Raw genomic sequence first — 20,599 nt, forward strand, 5'->3', positions numbered from 1 at the left:
TACAGGGCAGCTTTGAGAGAAGTAGATTGCAGCCTGGGAGGTGCCTTGGTGGGGAAAGTGCTTGCCGTGCAAGTGTGAGGACTCGAGTTCTAATCCCCGGGGACCACATAAAGCTGGATTCAGTGGCATATCTGTAAGCTCAGAGCGGTACCTCCCAAGTGCTAAGATTACGGACATGCAATGACACACCCTTCTGGATACAAAGTCATGCCCAGCTAAGTGAACTTCTTTTTTCTTTTATTTTTAGATAGGGTGCTATGGACAGACTGAACTCCATGTGCCACCAAGGATGACCTTTGATTTTCCTGCTTGGGAGCTCTACCTCCCAAGTTCTGGGATCACAGCTGTTCACCTGCATGCTTGGTTTATTAAAGTGGTACTGAGAATCAAACCCAGGGCTTTGTGCATGCTAGACAAGTACTCTGCTGACTTGGCTACACTTCCAGCCAGCAAATGAACATGATTAAGATAAAGTTTCTTTCAATATTGGGAAGCATCTGAGGCTAGGCTAGGATCTCTCTTCTCTAGCAGCGTGCACACTAACAGGGAAGAAAGCAAATAAACAGGCGCCAAGAAGACAGGAAAGGTAGAAGAGCTGAAGGGGCTAGTATTCGGCACAAGACGCTCCAAGACCAAGTTCTCAGCACAAAAGAGATTTATTTGCCCCAGAGGGACAGAGCAGACTATGAGACAAAGACAGGAGATAGAGAACCAGGGAGAAGGAAAAGAGAACAAGGGAAAGGGTATTTGTCCCAGAGGGACAAAGTTCTGCCTCTGGATAGAGAGGAGACAGACATGGCCCATAGGCAAATGACAATTTATCAAGGTAAAAGGGGAAACCCTGTGTTAGCATGAGGTGTTTAATTTTGGTTGGACAGGTTAATTAGTGCAACCACAAGGGGGCTTTTGATTGTTGGACTACAGTATTTTGATAGCTGGACATTGGTAGTCAGCTTCAGGAGGAGGAAGTGGCCAAATAAGGGAATAGATCTTGGTGGCTAGCTTTAGGACTGTAATCTAGCGGTTTTTTTTTTTTTAGCAAGATAGAGGGGATGGGGAGAAGGGCAAGGCCTGCCAGAGCCATGTTTGCCATGCTCAGCTGGCTGGAGTCCCTTCAAGAGTCAGTCAGAGGGGCCAGGGAAGAGGAGCCAGGCAGATTAAATGGAGGGCCTTTTTGAGGGGGCAAGTCTCTAGTTCTGAATAAAACCCAGGGCTATATTCTATTCTCACACCAGGACAGGCAGGTTGTTGGAGGCCTGTGGGCTTCAGAAAGCTGTGCACAGCAAGTCACTACCTCTCTTTGAAAAGCAAAAAAGGAGCTGGGCAGTGGTGGCACACACCTACAATGCTAGCACTTGGGAAGTGGAGGCAGGAGGATCAGGAGTTCAAGGTCAACTTCTGCTACTTACTTGTGCTTAAAGCCAGCCTAGGCTACATGAGACCCTGATTCAAAAGTTATTAAAAAAAAAAAAAAAGGTATCCTGGGCAAGGGGACACACAGCTTTAATTCCAGCACTCAGGAAGCAGAGGCAAGCGGAGCTCTGAGTCCCAGGCCAGCCTGGGCTACATAACAAGTTCCAGTCCAGCCAGGACTACCTAGAGAAACCCAGTTTTGAAAAACAAAAAATAAACAAAAAGACAACCAAGGCATGGTACTGAGTATCAGCACTCAGGAGGCAGAAGCAGGAGGATCTCTGTGAGTTCTGGTATAGTCTGGTCTAAATAAGCCGTCTAGGGCTATATAGCCCGTCAAGGGCTACATAATGACACCCTGTCTCAAAATAAATTAAAAATAAGATATATTAACAATGCTCTTTTTCACAAAGTTTCAAGGATAAAAATAAGCTTTAGTGACAACACTGTGAACATTTCTATTCAGTTTTATTACGAATAAAATCACTGCTAAAAGGTGCAGAGCCCAATCCTGAGTACCGGAACGCAGCCCGCGCGTCCGCAGCATGGGCGGAGCTGCTGCTAAGCCCTGCCCACCGGTGGGGCCCATTCCAGCCCCTTCTCCCTCTTTGTCCCTCCCACTTCCGCGGGCACCCAACCGTGCGTCCCCTGCGTGCTGACATCAGGCGCGTGCCCCTGTCCGGCAGCCGAGGAGGCCCCGCGCAGTGCTGCCAACGCCCCGACGGAGAAGCTGAGGTGAGTGCGGGGCCCGAGTAGCCTCCCCGCGGGAGTGTGTTATGCACCGCCCGGTCCCAGTCGCGCGCCCACCGTCCTCCCTCGGTCCACGAGGGTGCTCGCGGTCGGGGGCATCCCGGTGCCTGCGGGCCTCGAGGGAGGGATTGCCGGGTTCGCGTGCGCTCGCGGGCCCGGGTTCTGAGGGGAACGAGGCGGGGTCGCGGAGGGGCATGGAGCCGGAATGGCGGCAAGGCGCGGCCGGGGACGGCGGCGGCCGAGGGCGCCACCCGTTCGAGCTGTCAGTGGCGGCGAGAGGACCAGGCACACCCATCCCACCCGCTCCCCTCCCCCCTCCCTCCACCCGCGGGCTCCGCTCCGGGGACGCCGGGGTGCGGGACAGCGGACGTAGGGCCGGGTCCCGGGTCGGAGGCCGGGGGCTGCCGCTACGTTGTCGGCCTCGACTTCCTGCTTCCCGGGCTCCGCCGTGGACGCGTTGTGGCGGGCGGGGGAGGGGAGCGGAACTGCGGCCGCAGGGCCGGGCCGGGGCCGTGGTGACGGACCGGTCGCCTCTGCGCTTGCGCCCCTCGGCGGTCCCCAGCCCCGCGTTGCCGTGTCTGTCCTCTCCTGCCCCGCGGGTCCCTGGGCTCCCACGACTGGGCCGGCCTCCTCGCCTTCCGGGACCTGCCTAAGCACCTCCCGAAACCCCGCCCGGCCTCTTGCTCGGTTCCTCATTACTAGCAGGAAATTTTCTTTGTTGGTTTTTGAAAAATTCCTCTTTTCTCCCCTTTAAGTCCGGGAGAAATGTAGTGTGGAAGATTACGTCATCGCAGCATAAGGGGTGAGAGTTTTAACTCCTACAAGTCAGGGCTCACCAAATTAAGACAACATCTTGCTTAGTGGGTCACTCCACTCAGCACATCGGTTCAGAGTAAGATGGTGTGTTTTTATTTTTTTATTTTTTTATTTTTGTTGTTGTTGTTGAAATCATGTTGCCTTGATGGCTACCCGAGATGCACCTAAATATGGGGAAGGTTAAAAATCTTAGGGTTGGGTTATTTTTGACCAGGGGATACACTGTCTGCAGCCACTTGGGTAGGCATGAACTTTAAAGGGCCCCTTTGCTGTACTCGGGTCAACTTTGTTGTGGGAGCAGTTTTTTGCCACACTAATTGTGAGTCAAGGAACCTAAATTCAGTGCATGGTGACCTTAGAGTGAAATGCAAAGAGAGTTTAGTTAGACTCCTGATTTGTCTTTGTTAGGATTGCAACTTAAAGTTGCATGCTTTAGTTTTACCTTTAAAAATGGCTTTTGGATTTAGTTTTTATTTTGAAACAGGGTCTCCAAATTTAGTCCTGGCTAGCTTTGAACTTAAAGGGACATTCCTTCCAAGTCTCTCTTTACAGGACTTTTTTTTATGTTCTGTCAGGGGAAACCGACAGATTAAGTGTCTTGTCTCCCAGTGCTGGGATTACAGGGATGAGCTATTTAATTTACACCCTTGGTTTTCATTTTTAACCTCCAAAACTTGAGTAATATTTTTAGATTTCTTGTATCACTAGAATTGTGTCCTTTGATTATAAAATGCAGCAGTGTTGAATATTAACATTGCAAAGTAAATGAGATGCAATTGTGTAATGCATCCTTGTAAGGGTGGCTCGTGTTGGAGAGTTTTCCCATTATTGTTTATTTATATAGAAAGTAGCATTGCTTGTTAAAAAACACCAGAGTGGTGCATTCAGATTGGCTTCATGTAGTTCATCGATATGGTGTTGAATCTTCCAAAATACATAGTTATCCTTAATGTGACATAGGAGTATAAAATTGGAGCACTTATCTACTACTGTATTTTTTAGCATTCTGTATTTAAAAAGTTTATATAGGCGAATTTGTATCTATTTAAAAAGTTTGTATGTGCACCAGTTTGCATTTTTTTTTTTTAATTAAGTAGTCTGGGCTGGTGAGATGGTTTGGTGGATAAAAGCACTTATCAGGCAGGCCTGACTACTTAGTTGGATTCCTAGAACCCATGTTGGAGGGAGAGACTCCTGATTGTCAAAAGTTGTGATCTAGCCACATTTAGTGGTCCATGTTTTTAATCCTAGAGCTTGGGAGGCAGAGGCAGGAGAATCTCTTGAGTTTGAGGCCACCCTCATCTACATAGAGAGTTCCAGTACAGCCAGGGCTAGAGAGATCCTGTCTTGAAAAAAACAAAACAAAAGCTTTCCCCTGATCTTCACACTTTTTGCCATCATGCATGTGTACACACTTATAAATACACACAGTAATAATGAATAAAAATAAACAATTAGTTTGGATTTTTACCTTTTAGACTGAGGCAAGGAAATAAGAGATTGGTAGGTAGTTAACTGAGTATTAAAAAGGAACTTTAAATATAGGTATATATATAGATATATATATATCTATATATATACACACACACACATGTGTACACACATATGTATATATACACATTTATATATACACAGTAATTTGTTCAAGACCCAAAGATGCCTTGTTAAATTCTCTTAAGGTGTTTTCATATTGTGAGCAATCCCTGTGCTTAGTAAACATATTTCCCCTCTCAAGTAATGTAAGCAAGCCCATCAGGATTAATCCTGAAGATTACAAAGTTTAAAAAATGTCAGGATTTGTTTTCTTAGGATTTTTTTTGCACTTGAAATATTTTTGAAATGTTTCATATTTTCATACATGTATACAAAGTTTTATATATTTTAATCATATATATTTAATCATATTCATCCCTATTTCCCTCCTCTGCTACCCAATCCTGTCTCCAACATATTTCCCTCCCAACTCTGTCCTCTTTTGTAATGCGGAGTCCAGTTAATGCTGCCCCAGTTGTCATCTTATGATCCATGAGAGAAACATTTTTAGTTATTTTTATGTGTACATTGATAAAAATATTTTCTTTAAAAGCCATTAAATTTGTAAAGTTATGTACTCTTTTTTGGGAAGGAGCACTGATAGGGCTTGGAACCTCATGTCAAACTGCTTTGATTTATAGTGCTACAATTTAAATGGAGTTCTCTCATTTTAATTTTTTTTTAAGGAGGGTAAAAAACATCATTTTAGGCCACAAGATCTCTTATGAAGGGGAACAGTTCATTTTGGGTGCACTTTTCTCCTATAAACAGCTCTCTGTGTCCCTCAATGTTAAAGGGCTATTCTGTATTTCTTGGATAGTGCCTTTTCAGTCTTTGCAAAATGTTTGCTGTCAGTTTCCCTTGAAAGAACATAAGTCCTGTGAATCCAAGACTTTGACTTGACATGCTCATCTGTATTCCTTTAATAAATATTTGTTGGATTAATGAATTGGTAATGTTTGAGGCTTACCATTCTCATTTTCTGGGCATCCTATAGGCCTTCTGTTTTAAGATTATTGCCTGGCCAGCCATATTCAAATCTGGACTCACTGAAACTATAGCTAAGCTCCTTGCTTGACCTTATCAGTCTGTTTAGTGCAGCTGCGGAAAGTTTGCCACCAATTAGGAAATCATCTGGTAATTATTCTCTTACTCTCCTAAAATGAATTCAGACTTAAAGTCTATTTCCTCATCTTCCTGTATTTCTTTGTTTGCAAGCAGTAGCTTATTTCTGTTCCCTTCTTCTCTCTTGCAGTGTCAGGTTTCCTGATCACATGATGTTTTGTCCCTCCTGAGTTTCTACTTTTAGTTGCTCATCTCTTCTGTCCAAAATATTTTACTGAAGTGTTTTTATTAGTGGCATTCAGCTTTGTCTGCCACTGCTGGTATTGTAAGTTCAGGGTGTCAGAGTTCCTCTTTATTAGTTAGTTACCTTGGGACATTGGTGGTCTCAGACTGTTTATTTCGTGCAGAGACTCCAAATGTTTTGTTGTGGAAATATGTCCTTCCTTGTAGTTGAGAAAAATTAAGCTGGTCAAGGTAGCACATTTCTATAATCTTAACACATGGGGAATACAGGAGGATGTGGAAGAAGTTTAAGGCCAGCCTTGGTGACATTGAGTTCTAGAACAATCTGAATTACGTGAGATCATGTCTCAAAAAAAAAAAAAAAATTCAGGTTTTAATTTTTAAAGATTAAGAATCGCATTAAGTTATCAGGATTGGCCTTGAACTTGCTATACTCTTGTCTCAGTTTCTCTCAGTAGTTAGGATTACAGACCTGAGCTACCAGACCCAGCTTAGAGTGTGTGTGTGTGTTTAGATTTATTTTATTTTGAGTAAATGAGTGTTTTTCCTGCATGTGAGTTTGTATGTGCACTGTGTGCATGCCTGGTGTCTACAAAGGTCAGAAGAGGTGGTTCGATCCCCTGGAACTAGAGTTAGGGCTGGTTGTGGGTGCTGAGAACCAACCTGGGTTCTCTCCAAGAGTAGCAAGTGCTTTTAGCAGCTGGGCCATTACTCCAGCCTGGTAAGTTTCTTTTTAAATTTAGTACCTAGTGTTAGTTGTTATGTTGCAGTGTTGGTGGATTGTCACAGGAAGAGAACCTTTGACTTGACTGTTTTGTTCATTATTTTTTTTAACACTTTCTAGTTTAAAACATTTTGTTTTTTTGATTCTCCTTATTCATATCTGCTGCTTTAGTTCTGTTGCTTTGCGTTCTGGAGATGCTGCTGCTTAGAGTGCTTAGAAGCCTAGGCTTTGGAGTTGAAATCCTCGATCTGTCATTTATTAGCCATGTGCAATCTTAGGTCATGCTTTGTGACTTCAGTTTATCAGGTAACTCAGGCCTGTAATCCTGAAGGAGGGTTGGAAGAACAGGAGCTTTAAATTCATAAGCCTTGGCTATAGGAGTTAGGTGCCAGTCTGAGCTACATGAGACCTGTTTGAAATAAAAATCAAAACAAAAAATGAGGCCAGTAACAGCACCTCCACAGTGTGGAAGATTGTATCAGTTAATGTATATGAAATGTTTTAAGACTAGTCACCTGCAGGCAGAGCTGTGTAGGTGTTTGCTCTCACTACCTCTTAGGCCCCACCCCTTGACCTTAGAAGCTGTGTTTATTTCACATGTAAATGTTTTTATAACCGTCCTTCCCATAGACTAATCTCATGAATCCTAAAAGAAATCCAGGTGGAGATTGTTGTCTCATTTACATTTTTATCTTCCCTACTGTCACAGAACCAAATCCTCCCAGGGGCTGGCTGTATGGCCCCACACAAAATCATAAACATAACTTAAAATCTGTGTACCTGTGTGAGAGAGATTTAAAATTGTGCATATTTACTCCTGCTACAGCTCGTGTAAAGTTTAGGGGACAACTTTGTCGAGTCTATTCTTGACCATTAATGTGGGTTCTGGCTATTGAACTCAAATCATTAGGTTTGCATAGTAGAAACTGTTTTCCTCTGAGCCATCATCTAGCCAGTCCTCCCTCTCCTTTTTTTTTGCCCCCCAGACAGGGTCTCATGAATCCCAAGCAGACTTTGAACTCTGTAGTTAGGGATGACTTTGAACTTCTAGTTTTCTTGTTTCTACCTCCCAAGTGCTAGGATGAGAGGCATGCTAGATTTATGTGGGCATTAGAGATCAGGAATTCCTTATGCTGGACAAGAACTCTGTTAACTGAGCTACATCTTTAAAACGAACATTTTTACTGGTTATGGTGGTACAAACCTTTTTTTTTTTTAATCTTTTTAAGACAGGCTTTCTCTGTGTAGCTTTGGTGCCTGTCCTAGACTGTCCTGGAACTCGCTCTGTAGATCAGATTGGCCTCAAACTCACAGAAATCTGCCTACTTCTGCCTCCTATGCGCCACCACTGCCCTGCCCCATGCCTTGAGTCTTGATCCCAGCATTTGGGAATTGGAGACAGGCAGGTTTCTGTGGGTGCTGGACACAACACACATGGTGCAGGCAAAACACACATGCAAAGATAAATATAAAAAAAGATTTAGGGGTTCGGGTTCCAACATGTGTTTATTTTAAAAGGGATTTAGGGGCTGGGCAAATAGTTCAGTGGGCAAATCAAGTGTGAGGAAAGCCAGTGTTCATGATAATCCCACCTAATAATACCAGCTTGAAAAGTCAAGAGGTGGGATTCCCCAGAGCAAGCTGATTAGCAAGACTAACCATATTGGTAAGCTCTGTGTTTGACTGAGAGATCTTGCCTTAGTGTATGAAGGTGGATGATTCCCAGATAACAACCTCAAGTGCCCGTATACACATGGAGCATACATACACACATGTGTACATACATTAAATGGAGAAAAGGGAGCTAAGTATATGTTGATGGTGAAGAGGGAGGAAGATAGAAATGAATTTGGGTTTTCCCAAGTCGGAAGGCGTTTGTGCTGAGATTGGCATTGTGTGAACATCGGGGAATCCCTCCTCCTGAGAACCAGCAGAGAACAGTGCTTTCCTCCCACATCAGTAAAGTTTGGGAAACAGTCTGTAAGTGACACATGCTCCTCTTTCCATCCAAAACAATGTTCTGTCAACATATCTTAAGAAAAATGCAGCCGGGCGGTGGTGGCGCACGCCTTTAATCCCAGCACTCGGGAGGCAGAGGCAGGCGGATCTCTGAGTTCGAGGCCAGCCTGGTCTACAAGAGCTAGTTCCAGGACGGGCCCTAGAAACTACAGGGAAACCCTGTCTCGAAAAACCAAAAAAAAAAAAAAAGAAAAATGCAAAATTAAGTTCTGCATTTTTATACAATTTAATAAGGTATGACAAGTCACTAGAAGTACACATTACCAAAAAATGCACACACTTCCCATCTCCAGTGCCTTCAGCTTTCTGTGCTTGGTCTGTTTAACATCTAATTTTTTGCACTGTTTTTATTCTAATGCAAAGAGGTACCTTCTCCACTTTTTGTAGAGTCCTTGTAGATAGCCCTGTGTCTTCTAGCTTTTGTTTTTCACCTTTCATACTTTGGTTTTATCACCTTCAACATTCCCATCAGCCTTTGTTTGGGCAACACCATGATGTCAGTGTTGAGCACAGGATGTGTGAATGACTTTGGTTTATCTGAGGGTAATTTTTTTTATTGCTGTGTCCTGTGTCTAATTTCTGTGTCTGTGTTCTTTTTGATTCTTTATGCAGACAATAATACATCAGGAAGTTAGAGGGAGTATATTATAAAGAGTTTATTTTGAGTCCAAAGAACAAGTTTTGACTTGATGCATATCTAAACCACACTCATTGTCTTACTAATTCAGGAACTTCAATGCCCTTTGAGTGTTTGCTTTGTGAAAATTACAGTTCCAAATATTGGTGGTAGACCAGTGACTAAAAAAAGACCAAGACAGATCTGTCATAAAATTTACCTGGGAGTTATAGATAAGGATTTGGAGAAAATGAAGAAGTAGCTAAGACTTGGTAGCATGTGCCTTCACCCATTGAGCCATCTCCTAGGTCCCAGTATATTCTCCCTCCCTTCCTCTCTTCCTCCCTCCCTCCTTTTTTCCCTTCCTCTCTTTCTCTCTCCCTCCCTTCCTCACTCTCTCTCTTTTTAATGTACATTGGGATTTTGCCTGTATGTCTGTGTGAGGATGCCACATCCCCTGAAACTGGAGTTACAGTTGTGAACTGCCATGTGGGGGCTGGGAATTGAACCTGGGTCCTTTGGAAGAGCCGTCAAAGGTCTTAACTGCTAAGCCATCTCTTCAGCCCGTCTTGTCTTTCTTCTCAAGTTCACTGTGTAGCCAAGTTTGAACTTGAACATCTGACTTTGCTTCCTCTACGTCCTGAGTGGCGGGTTTCAGGTTTTTTCAATCTTTTTTTTTTTTTTTTTTTTTGGTTTTTCGAGACAGGGTTTCCCTGTAGTTTCTAGAGCCTGTCCTGGAACTAGCTCTTGTAGACCAGGCTGGCCTCGAACTCAGAGATCCGCCTGCCTCTGCCTCCCGAGTGCTGGGATTAAAGGCGTGCGCCACCACCGCCCGGCAGGTTTTTTCAATCTTGCTGGTTTTCTGTGGTGCTTGAGCTAGGGAGCTTGAACTCAAGCTTTGTGTGTGTTAGGCAAGCACCATCTGAGCCTTCTCCTCAACCCTTAGTTTTTTGTTTTTTTTTTTGTTTTTTTTTTTTCGAGACAGGGTTTCCCTGTAGTTTCTAGAGCCTGTCCTGGAACTAGCTCTTGTAGACCAGGCTGGCCTCGAACTCAGAGATCCTCCTGCCTCTGCCTCCCGAGTGCTGGGATTAAAGGCGTGCGCCACCACCGCCCGCTCCTTAGTTTTCTTTTTATCTGCAGCCTTTACCCGATATTTCATCTAACTAGAGATTTATTCTTTCTAGACTATCTTTTGTATTTACTACTGTTTTGAATACCGTTGGCACTTGTTTCTAATGTAAATCTTTAGCAATCTGAGAATCATAATTTAACAGTTTTGTTTGAAGCTAATAAAGGTGACATATTTTGAGCATTCTAGCATTATATAAAGTGCAGTGTATCTTTTCAGTAAGTTACTGAAGGCCTCTGAAGTTTGTCTTACTCAGTATACTGCTATAATAGGCATTTAAATATCTTGCTGGCTTTCATAGTTAATATAACAGAAGCCCATTACAATAGAGGTTGGCATTACTAACTTAAATCCTGCTAGGTCAGATCTCTTAGTTGCTTAGATTTTATTTGTTTGGTTTTTCAAGACAGGGTTTCTTTGTAACAGTCCTGGCTATCCTGGAACTTGATTTGTACTTCAGGCTGACCTTGAACTCACTGAGATCCTCCTGCCTCAGCCTCCTTGGTGGATTACAGGCACACGTCACCACTGTCTGGCTTATTTATTAGATTTTTTGTTTTTGTTTTTGTAATTTTCTTTTTGGATACAGTCTCACTGCATAGCCCTGGTTGGCCTGGAACTTGCTGTGTAGCTCAGGCTGTCCCATACTCATCAGAGATCTGGAGTTAAAATTATGGGTCATTAATAGTAAGCTTGTGTTACCATGTTGATGTTCTTCATAGTTTAAAAATGTATAACATTTAATCTTGTGGTGTATCCTTACTTTTCTGTTGCATCAACTCTCTTGATCTTACAGTATTCCATTCTAAGTGTGTGTGTTTAGCATAAGGGTCATACATGATGGCTTTGAATTTTTAATCTAATCCTCCTTTCTTCACCTCTGGAGTGTTAAGATTACAGATGTGTGCCACTGACCCTTCTAAGGATTGAATTCAGAGCTCTGCATGCTAGATACCCTACCAACCAACCCTCACCACCAGTCCCTTTGTCTCTTTTTAAAAAATTATGTTTTAAAAATTCAGTATGTATGGGCGTTTTGTCTGCACTGTGCACATGCCTGGTGCCTGCAGAAGCCAGAGAAGGGTGTTGCATCCCCTTGAACTGCAGTTACAGACTGTTGTGAGCCTCCATATGGGTGCTGTGCATCCAACCTGGGTCCTCTGGAAGAGCAGCCAGAGCTCTTAACTGCTGAACTATCTCTCCAGCTCCCTCTTGTTTCTTGATAAACTATTCTTCCTTTTGGCAAAATGATCTGAAATAAAATTATTAAGAGAAATAATGAATTTTTTTATGGGTCTTAAGATATCTTCAGGGACTGCCCTTGCCACTTGCTTTTTAAAATTTTATGTATTAAGAAATCTCTAATGGCACTGTAAAGGTTTTCAAGGACTGTCATAAAAATATCACAGACTTATCATTTAATTACAGTTCTGGAGGAGATTGTGTTGATATGGATGTTCTCTTTTGAGAGTTTCTTTTCCTTTATAAATGACCAACTTTGAGTGTTACTACACAGTGGTCTCCCTGTCTTCCTCTCCCTTTCCCGTGTGTGTGTATGTGTGTGTGCGCGCGTGTGCATGCGCACACATGCTCCTGTGTATGTGTATTCAGAGGCCAGAGATCTTAACTGAACCTGAGGCTCACTGATTGTCTAGGCAAGTTGTGACGCCCCACTCCCACTCTACCTCATTTTCCTGTTTCTTATCCCCAGCACTGGAAGTACAAATGTATTCATTGTTTTTTTTTTCCCCCCCTGGTTTTTCGAGACAGGGTTTCTCTGTAGCTTTGGAGCCTGTCCTGGAACTGATGTAGGTGGGTCTTCTTTCTATGTGTTACTTTCATTGGTTAATTAATAAAGACTGCTTGGCCTGATAGGTCAGAACATAGGTGGGTGGAGTAGACAGAACAGAATACTGAAAAGAAGGGAAGTGAGTCAGATGCCATGATTCTTCGACCTTAGACGGATGTAGGCTAGAATCTTTGCCGGTAAGCCACCACCTTGTGGTGCTACACAGATGAATAGAAATGGGTTAATCAAGATGTGAGAGTTAGCCAGTAAGAGGCTAGAGCTAATGGGCCAAGCAGTGTTTAAATGAAAACAATTTGTGTGTTGTTATTTCGGGTGTAAAGCTAGCCGTGTGGGAGCTGGGTGGCTGGGCACAGCCCACCATTCCTTCTACATGGAACTAGCTCTTACAGGCCAGCCTGGCCTCGAACTCACAGAGATCCACCTGCTTCTGCCTCATGAGTGCTGGGATTAAAGGCACGCACCACCACTGCCCGGCCTATTTATTTTTTTGAGATAGAGTTTCTCTTTGTACCCCTGGCTGCACTGGAACTCTCTGTATACCAGGCTGATCTCAAACTTAGTTCCACCTGCCTTTGCCTCCCGAGTCTTGGGATTAAAGGTGTGCGCCACCACTGCTTGACCAAATGTACTGCTTTTAATGTTGATTCTGTGAATCTAAACTTGGGTCCTTATGTGTGAACAACAAAGCACTTTATAAACTAAGCCATTTCCTCATTACTCCCTCCCCCAACACAGGGTGTGTGTAACAGCCCTGGCTGTCCTGGAACTCCTAAGTGCTGGAATTAAAGGTGTTGTCCATCATTTTAAAGTTACAGTCTTATTCTTAATCATGGCCTAGCCTGGTTATTGTTCTGTTCCTCATGCTGACCTTGATGTTGCAGTGATCTTCCTAATTTAGCTTACCAAGTGCTAGGATTATAGATGTGTTCTACCACTCCAGTTTTGTTGAGGGGTGTGGTGTCTGTCCCAGGGATCATACTTACTCTTGCTTCTGCAAATGCTGTCACTGCATCATAACCTTGTTCCTAATCTTCTCTTATAACTATACTATCGTGGATAGGGCTCACCCATATGACCTCATTTTCCTCTATTACCTCTTCAAAGGTAATGACACTGAAGACTGTTTTCCCTTTTTTTTCGAGACCAAGTCTCACTGTGTATCTCTCTGACTGGCATGAATTTACTTTGTACATCAGTCTGGCCTTGAATTAACAGGTTTGCCTTCCTGATGCCAATATTAAAGGCGTGTGCCACTGTATTCTGCACAGAAAAAATTCTGAAGTACTAGAGGTTAAAACTTCAACATGGTGAAGACCTAGTTTTCCCATAGCAGGCAGCAGTACAGCTCATGCTTTAAAATATTTTCATGGCATTTCTTTATAACTTCCTTACAGTTTTCTATTGGGTGTACCGTCAGTCTTGTCTTTTGCTCCCATTAGCAAGGTTACTGTGAATGTCTTGTTTTTTCTTTTTCTTTCTTTCTTTTTTTTTAGTTTAGATAGACTTAACAATGGAATTGCCAGGTCAAAAACACAAAATTTGAATTTTTTTGCCCTGGCATGGGAAATTTCTTTTCAGTTTTGACACACATGTACACACATACATGTACACACAAAAAATTATTTTTACTTTTAGGTGTATGAGTGTTTTCTTGCATGTATGTTTGTGTCCCACACATGTGCCTGGTGCCCCACAGAGTCCATAAGGCATTGGATCCTTAGGGATTGGAGTTATAGGTGCTTGTGAATCCAACAGATGGTGTTGGTAATTGAACCCAGATTTTCTGGAAGACCAACCAGTGCTCTTAACTGTTGAGCCATCTTTTCAGTCTCTCAAATAATTTAAAAATAAACATGGGTCAGGTGCACAAGCATTTAATCCAGCAGGCAGATCTCTTGAGTTGCAGGCCAGGGTTTCATAGTGAGAGCCTGTCTCCAAACAACACCCAGTACCACCATTACCAGCAACAGTAACAAAACAAGTTCTGACAGTTTTTATTTTAAGACGTTTCCTGGGTTTATTTTTCTCCCATCTGTTTTAGTATGCTTCACTTATCAGAATGGACCAGTTAGGTAGCTAGTGTGATCCCACTGTTGTATTTTCCACATACTGTGCCCAACTCAGTATTATTGCTCTTGTAGTGATGGACACCAGTTTTGGTTAGCGCAACTTAGTATTCTATTTCAGATTTCTTCACTGCTGGGATACTTGTTGGCAAAAATGAACAAGCTTGCTCTGCCCTTTCTGGTTTGACTGCTGGGATACTTGTTGGCAAAAATGAACAAGCTTGCTCTGCCCTTTCTGGTTTGTCTTCAGAGTTGCCTGTACCAGCATATACATTGCACTTTGTATAGCAAGTTGGAACCTAGAGTTGACCCTCTCTATAGACTTTTTTGTTGTCTTTGTGGCCACCATTTTCCTCCTTAGGTTTGGATGGCCTTCAATCAAGAGCAGCTGCCAAGATGATTGAGAAGCTAAAGTCTGGTCCTGCTGTGTTTTTTTTTAAAGCAAGTATTTGTGTAGTAGGTCCTAATAGTTTGAGGGCAATTCTTACTGTAATCTCCTTTCTTACCAAATAGTTTGTTAATATTTACTTTGTTTCCAGGACTGTGTATTTGGCTTTTATTTCATGGTATAAAATACTTCTTGCTATGACAGATTGCTTAGTTAAGAATCTTTTAGGTTGGTTTTCTTAAATTAAAGATTTATTTTTATTTTATATGTATGGATGTTTTGCTAGCTTGTGTGTCTGTGTACAGTGCCTATAGAGGCCCCTAGAATTGTAGTTATAGGTGCTTTTTAGCAATCACATTGGTGTTGGGAATCAAACCTGGGTCCTCTAGAACAGCCATTTTAATATTTATTTCTTTATTATGTATACAATATTCTGTCTGTGTGTCTGCCTGCAGGCCAGAAGAGGGCACCAGACCCCGTTACAGATGGTTGTGAGCCACCATGTGGTTGCTGGGAATTGAACTCAGGACCTTTGGAAGAGCAGGCAATGCTCTTAACCTCTGAGCCATCTCTCCAGCCCTGACAGCCAGTATTCTTAACCACTGAGACATCTCTAGGCCCAGTTTGCCCCCTCTTCCCCAAGACAGGGTTTCTCTGTTTAGCAGCTTTGACAGTCCTGGAACTTGCTTCATAGACTAGGCTGGCCTCCAACTCATAGAGATCTGTCTGCCTCTGCCTCCTGATTAAAGGTGGTGTGTTCCACCACTGTCCTGCCCAGTTTTTTTGTTTTTGGTTTTGTTTTTTTTGTTGTTGTTTGTTATTGAGACAAGGTCTTTTTTTTAAAAACTTATTTTTTTAAAAATTTTTTTATGCGTATTGGTGTTTTGCCTGCATCTGTGTGAGGTTACTAGATCCCCTAGAACTGGAGTTCACAGACAGTTGTGAGCTGCCATGTAAGTGCTGGGAGTTGAACCTGGGTCCTCTGGAAGAGCAGTCAGTGTTCTTAAACTCCAAACATCTTTTCAGCTGCTGAAACAAGGTCTACTTGTAGCCCAGGCTATCCTAGAATTCACAGTGTTGCCCTCCTTTCACCTTCACAAGTGCTGGTGGATTATAGAATGCCACCATGTCTGCTCTTGTTTCACGTGGGTAATGGGCATGCACACCTGAGTGTTAAGTACTGTACATGGAGTAATCCAGTTTTCACGGACTGCGTGGCTGCTGATACTGCTGTCACACATGAAGTGATGAAGTTGCACAGTCATACACATGTGGTTAATGGTTTTATGCCATTTGGTTTGAAAACTAACGATGCAGCTGCTAAGTGTTACACACCTTTAATCCCAGCACTCGGGGAGGCAGAGGCAGGCGGATCTTTTGAGGCCAGCCTTTTCTGCAGAGTGAGTTCCAGGTCAGCCAAGGCTACACAGAGAAACCCTTTTTCAAAACAAAATAAAAGAGAAAACCACTCAGGATTAGACTGTTCTTGCACATATATAGGGACTAGATAAATACTTATTTTATGATTAATTAATACTGTTGTCTTTTTGTAAAATAGAGGTGTGCTATAATCTTTTCTGTACCACTCCTGGTCATTGGGCTACAGATGACCAATGTTTAAATTGTGTCTAAGATCAGAATGAGGTTTTCCAAAGGACTGATCAAATTGAAACTCTGGCAAGTACAAGGAAGGAGAGTTTTGAGTTCTCCTTATTGGTAGTTACAGGTATACCATAGGACTGTTTTGATTTTGACAAGTTTCAATTGAGGACAACTGTAAAGTGCCAGTTGCTCAGCCCTGTGCTAGGTGCTATACTAGTTACTTTATATGCATTAGCTTGTTTCTCAATTCTGTGAAGTAATTTCATTGGATATATAGGACCTTATCTCGGGAAAAATAAAAGGACTGGTAAGGTGGGCTCAGCAAACCTGACACATGAGTTTAGATCTTAGAATGGATGGTGGAAGGAACGAACTGACTGGGAAAAGTTGTCCTGATCTCATGTGCACCATGGCACATGAACACATTGTAGACACATATATACATTATAATAACAAATTTAAAAAGTTAATATTACTTGGCTTTGAAAATTTCATGCTTCCCCAATATTTAATACTTTAGATAACAAACATTTCGAAGGTATAAAACATTTTTTTCTTGCTCTGTATTGCATTAGATTCTGTGAGAGGGAGACAAAGAGAGTGTAACTTGTATTAGAATGAATGAAAGTGCCTGGGGATAAGGTAGTTTGATTGATTTAATGGGTGAATATCTACCATGTAACTGGTATCTGTACAAGAGCAGAATCCTTTCCTTGTGGATTTATTGGGAAGCATCTTATTTTTAGTACTTTCCTTTAGTGGGGAGTGAATCTTTGCCCAGCATAGTGCTAGGAGTCAGTTCGTGTCTTCCATTGTGTGAATCCCAGGGATGGAACTCAAGTTGTCAGGCTTGGTAACAAACCACATTTACTGTACCATTTTGTTGGATCTGTCTCCCTTACTGTAGCAATACAAGTAAATGAGCTAATTAAAAATTACAACCATTTTATAGGGAAAATAAACAAAAGTGCTATAGAGTGTAAGGTGGTATATTAGTTACTTTTTATTGCTGTGATAAAACATCATGATCAAGATGACTTACAGGAGAAAGAGGTTATTTGGGCTTCTGGTTCTAGAAAGAGTCCACTGGGAAGCATGGCAGTTGCAGTCATAGTAGTAGCATTTGGAAAAATAAGCTCAAAGCTTACATCTTAAACCACAAGTAGGAAGCAGAGAAGGGAGAAACTAGGGAAACTCAAAACTTCCCTCCCTGTCCCCACATACTTCCTCCAGCAAGGCTACACCTTCTAAATCTACCCTAACAGTGCCACCAATTGGGGACCAAGTCTTCAAATTTCTGAGCCTCTGAAAGTCATTCTCATTTAAACCACCACCAGAGGAAACTGTGACTTCAGATTGGATGGTCAGGAAAATTTCCTGAGTACATGATTTAGACTGAGATGTGAGGGATGAGAATCATCTGCCCAGAAGAGTGGGAAGGAGGCGGGAGAGTTGACTCAATGGTTAAGAGCATTTGTTGCCCAGGTGGAGGACCTGGGTTCAATTCCCAGTACTCATGTGGTGACTCATGACTATGACTACCTGTAATTTCAGTCCCAGGGAATTCAGTGTTCTGCTTCAGTGCCAGTGTGTACTTACTTGCACGTGTGGTATACATAAATGCAGGCAAAACATGTATATATAAAAGTAATTTATGTTATTTTTAAGAGAACAGCGAGAAAGGGAGTTTTGTTAGAGACTTGAAGATAGGCAGTCTGGCATGTTTGAAGAAATGTGAGGCCTAAAAGCAAGGAGACCAGAGAGGGTCGGGAAAGATTTAGAGCCAAGAAGGGCCTTGTTGGCCTTGTTGTGGAAGCTGTCTTTGCGTTGTGATAGTGAAATACCGAGGACTAGGTAGTGCGGAAGCTAATTTTTCTTAGTCTGGAAGGTGGAATGTTCAAGATCAAGGTGCCGGCAGACTGTTTTCTGTGGGGCTGAGTAGACAGGTGGTACTTTCTTGTTGCTCTTATACCCCAGTTAGTGCTTACTCCTCTTCTCAGAGGCCCCTCCTGTTGCCATTACCACAGGATTTAGGGTTTTGTCATGAGATTTAGAGGGATTCCAGCATTTAAAACATAGCAGGAGGTCAGATAGCTGGCAGTTTTTGAAATCTAGAATAAGTAGGGGAGGTTTTGGGTGGAAGGTTGGGTGATGATTTGAATAAAGACAGACTTTGAATAAGCACAAATCATAGTGTTCAATTGAAGTGGCTGTTGGTCATGGATTAACAGATTATTTTGGCATTGTGAGATCTTTAGAAGCAAAGTAAAAAAAGATTATAGCCCTGATGCCCTCTGTCTCAGAGCTGAGGTAATGCAGGTGTTACTTGGTGTGTGTTATCTGTTTTTTTAGATGAATTGTGTGACGATGAACCTTTAATCCAGATATTTTTGGAGTGGGAAGCTCTATCTTTGTTCTGGGCCACAACTTCTAGTATAGTTTATATAGAACATGGAAGAAGCTCTCGCTCATTGACTGTGTGCTCTTCCTGGCAAGGCAATTCCTTCGCTGGCAAACAAAAACAAAAGTTAACTTCTAACATCTCAGAATATGATCAAGGACAACAATGTACTCAGTGATGGGCTCCAGATGTGCATAGTTTAAAGGTTTCTAAGTATTCTAAGAGAATCTTCTCCCCAGCAGAGCCCAAGTTGTGTAAAATGAAACCCAAACCCTTATTGTAAGACTAGTAGTTTGGGATGGAGAAGTGTGTGAGGACTCTAGTGAGGCTGAGAACTTTAAATTCTCAGATTCCTTCCTTCCTTCCTTCCCCCCCTCTCTCTGTATATAAAGTTCTGTCTGTCTGTATGCTTGCTGGCCAGAAGAGGGCACCAGATCTCATTACAGATGGCTGTGAGCCACCATGTGGTTGCTGGGAATTGAACTCAGGACTTTTAGAAGAGCAAGCAATGCTCTTAACCGCTGAGCCATCTCTCCAGCCCAAATTCTCAGATTCTTAAGGGTTTATCTCAACTGAGGAAATAGTCTTTCCATCTTCATCAGAAAATGTACTCACACCCCACCCCCTAAAATATTGCCTTTTCCACTTTTGACTGGGGAAATTAATCTGTCACTGTCTGCTAAATCAGCAGTGACTTTCTACAAAGGAGATGCCCGGCAAGACAATACTGATGTCCTTTAGGGCCTACCAATTGTTGCCTCTAGAGCTATAATCAGATTAAAGGCTTGGAACATTGGGCTGGAAAAAGCCATTAAGTGTTAAGAGCTTGGTGAGCTGTTCTGTAAAAGCTTTGAAGATAAGAATGTTAAGAGCAGTGCGGATAATGGAGGCCTGACCTGTGAAATTTCAGAGGCATGTTTGAGAGACCGGAAGTTTGAGAGACCTGCAATGGTTCTGGTTAGCTGGGGCTGAAGAATCAGCTGTGGTTATCAAGATAGTAGACCCCCTAAAGAAAAACCTTTGTTTTGCTGGGATAATTGATGTTGGTCAGCTGGGGAATAATGCCATATCTGGGGCTCAGTGTTGGTCTCTGCTGTAGGCAGATTTGGTACTCGGCAACAGCAATAGGCAGGTCATTCTTGGTGAGTGGAAGTCCATGTTGTCAAGCCCATATATAACTCTTGTCTCTGTCACCATGGCTTCTTTATTCAAGGGACCATTGGGCAATGACAGGGATGGTTAGAAAAAGGACTGTCCAGAGAATGGGTCATTCTATCTACTATTTATCCTCTGCTGGAGTCACCTTTTGATGAGCATTTATATGGGACACAAGTATCTTCATATTCTTTGCTCATCTGGAGAAATTTGTCTGTATCTTCCCTAGATGTTTTCTCATCAATTTTCCAATCATTCTCTTTCCAGTCTCTGACCAGCCAGCCAATCTGTTGTCTTTAGCCAATGAATAATCACACACCTGGCCATTTTTCATTCCAAACAAAATGTATGACCATGTATACTGCTGGAAGTTCTGCCCAATGTGAGGATTTCCTCCAGAAAGGGTTGCAACTAACTGTTCACTTCTGAGTGGTGCCTGTATAAGGTGCAGAACCATAAGTAAACCAGGCCCAAGTCTTCCTAAGAGAGTAGAATTGTTGCCTCCCTTCCCCCTTTTGCTTAGTGTGGATTGAACCTGAGACTATGCAAATTAGGGCAGTGTTCTGAGTTCACGTTGATTTTTCTAAAAAACTGCCTAGAAAGATATCAGTTATCAGTGATGTCTGGAAGGAAGAATATATAGAGTTGATAAATGCATATTATTTGTACCCAGTAGGCTTGTTGTCTCTAGGGGGAATGAACTTTGTTCCACACATTAGAGATGGCTTTGTATGGTACAAAGTTTGGCACATATCAGATTCTCAAAGTTTGTTGAATAAGTGAAAAAAATTATAGAGGGACAATTTTAATCTCCATTCTCCTAATAAAATGTTTTATGGTATTTTCATTTATTATTGTGTATTTTTTCA

General features: G+C 42.4%; 1 protein-coding gene across 2 annotated transcripts in view; it reads left to right on the forward strand.

Annotated features, from left to right (window-relative positions):
* The first annotated feature begins 2,044 nt into the window (after positions 1 to 2,044).
* The window catches only part of Cdc42 (cell division cycle 42), a 38,201-nt gene continuing 19,646 nt past the window's right edge, over positions 2,045 to 20,599 (forward strand). Inside the window, exon 1 of one of the 2 annotated variants that reach the window (XM_038333216.1) lies at positions 2,045 to 2,148. The gene's annotated coding sequence lies outside the window, so the exon portion shown is untranslated. Of the gene's footprint in view, positions 2,149 to 12,078; positions 12,121 to 20,599 lie in introns of those variants that run through there. The other variant, XM_038333217.1, reaches the window with a different exon arrangement.

Source organism: Arvicola amphibius, chromosome 6 (genome assembly GCF_903992535.2).
Source record: "Arvicola amphibius chromosome 6, mArvAmp1.2, whole genome shotgun sequence".
NCBI lineage: Eukaryota > Metazoa > Chordata > Mammalia > Rodentia > Cricetidae > Arvicola > Arvicola amphibius.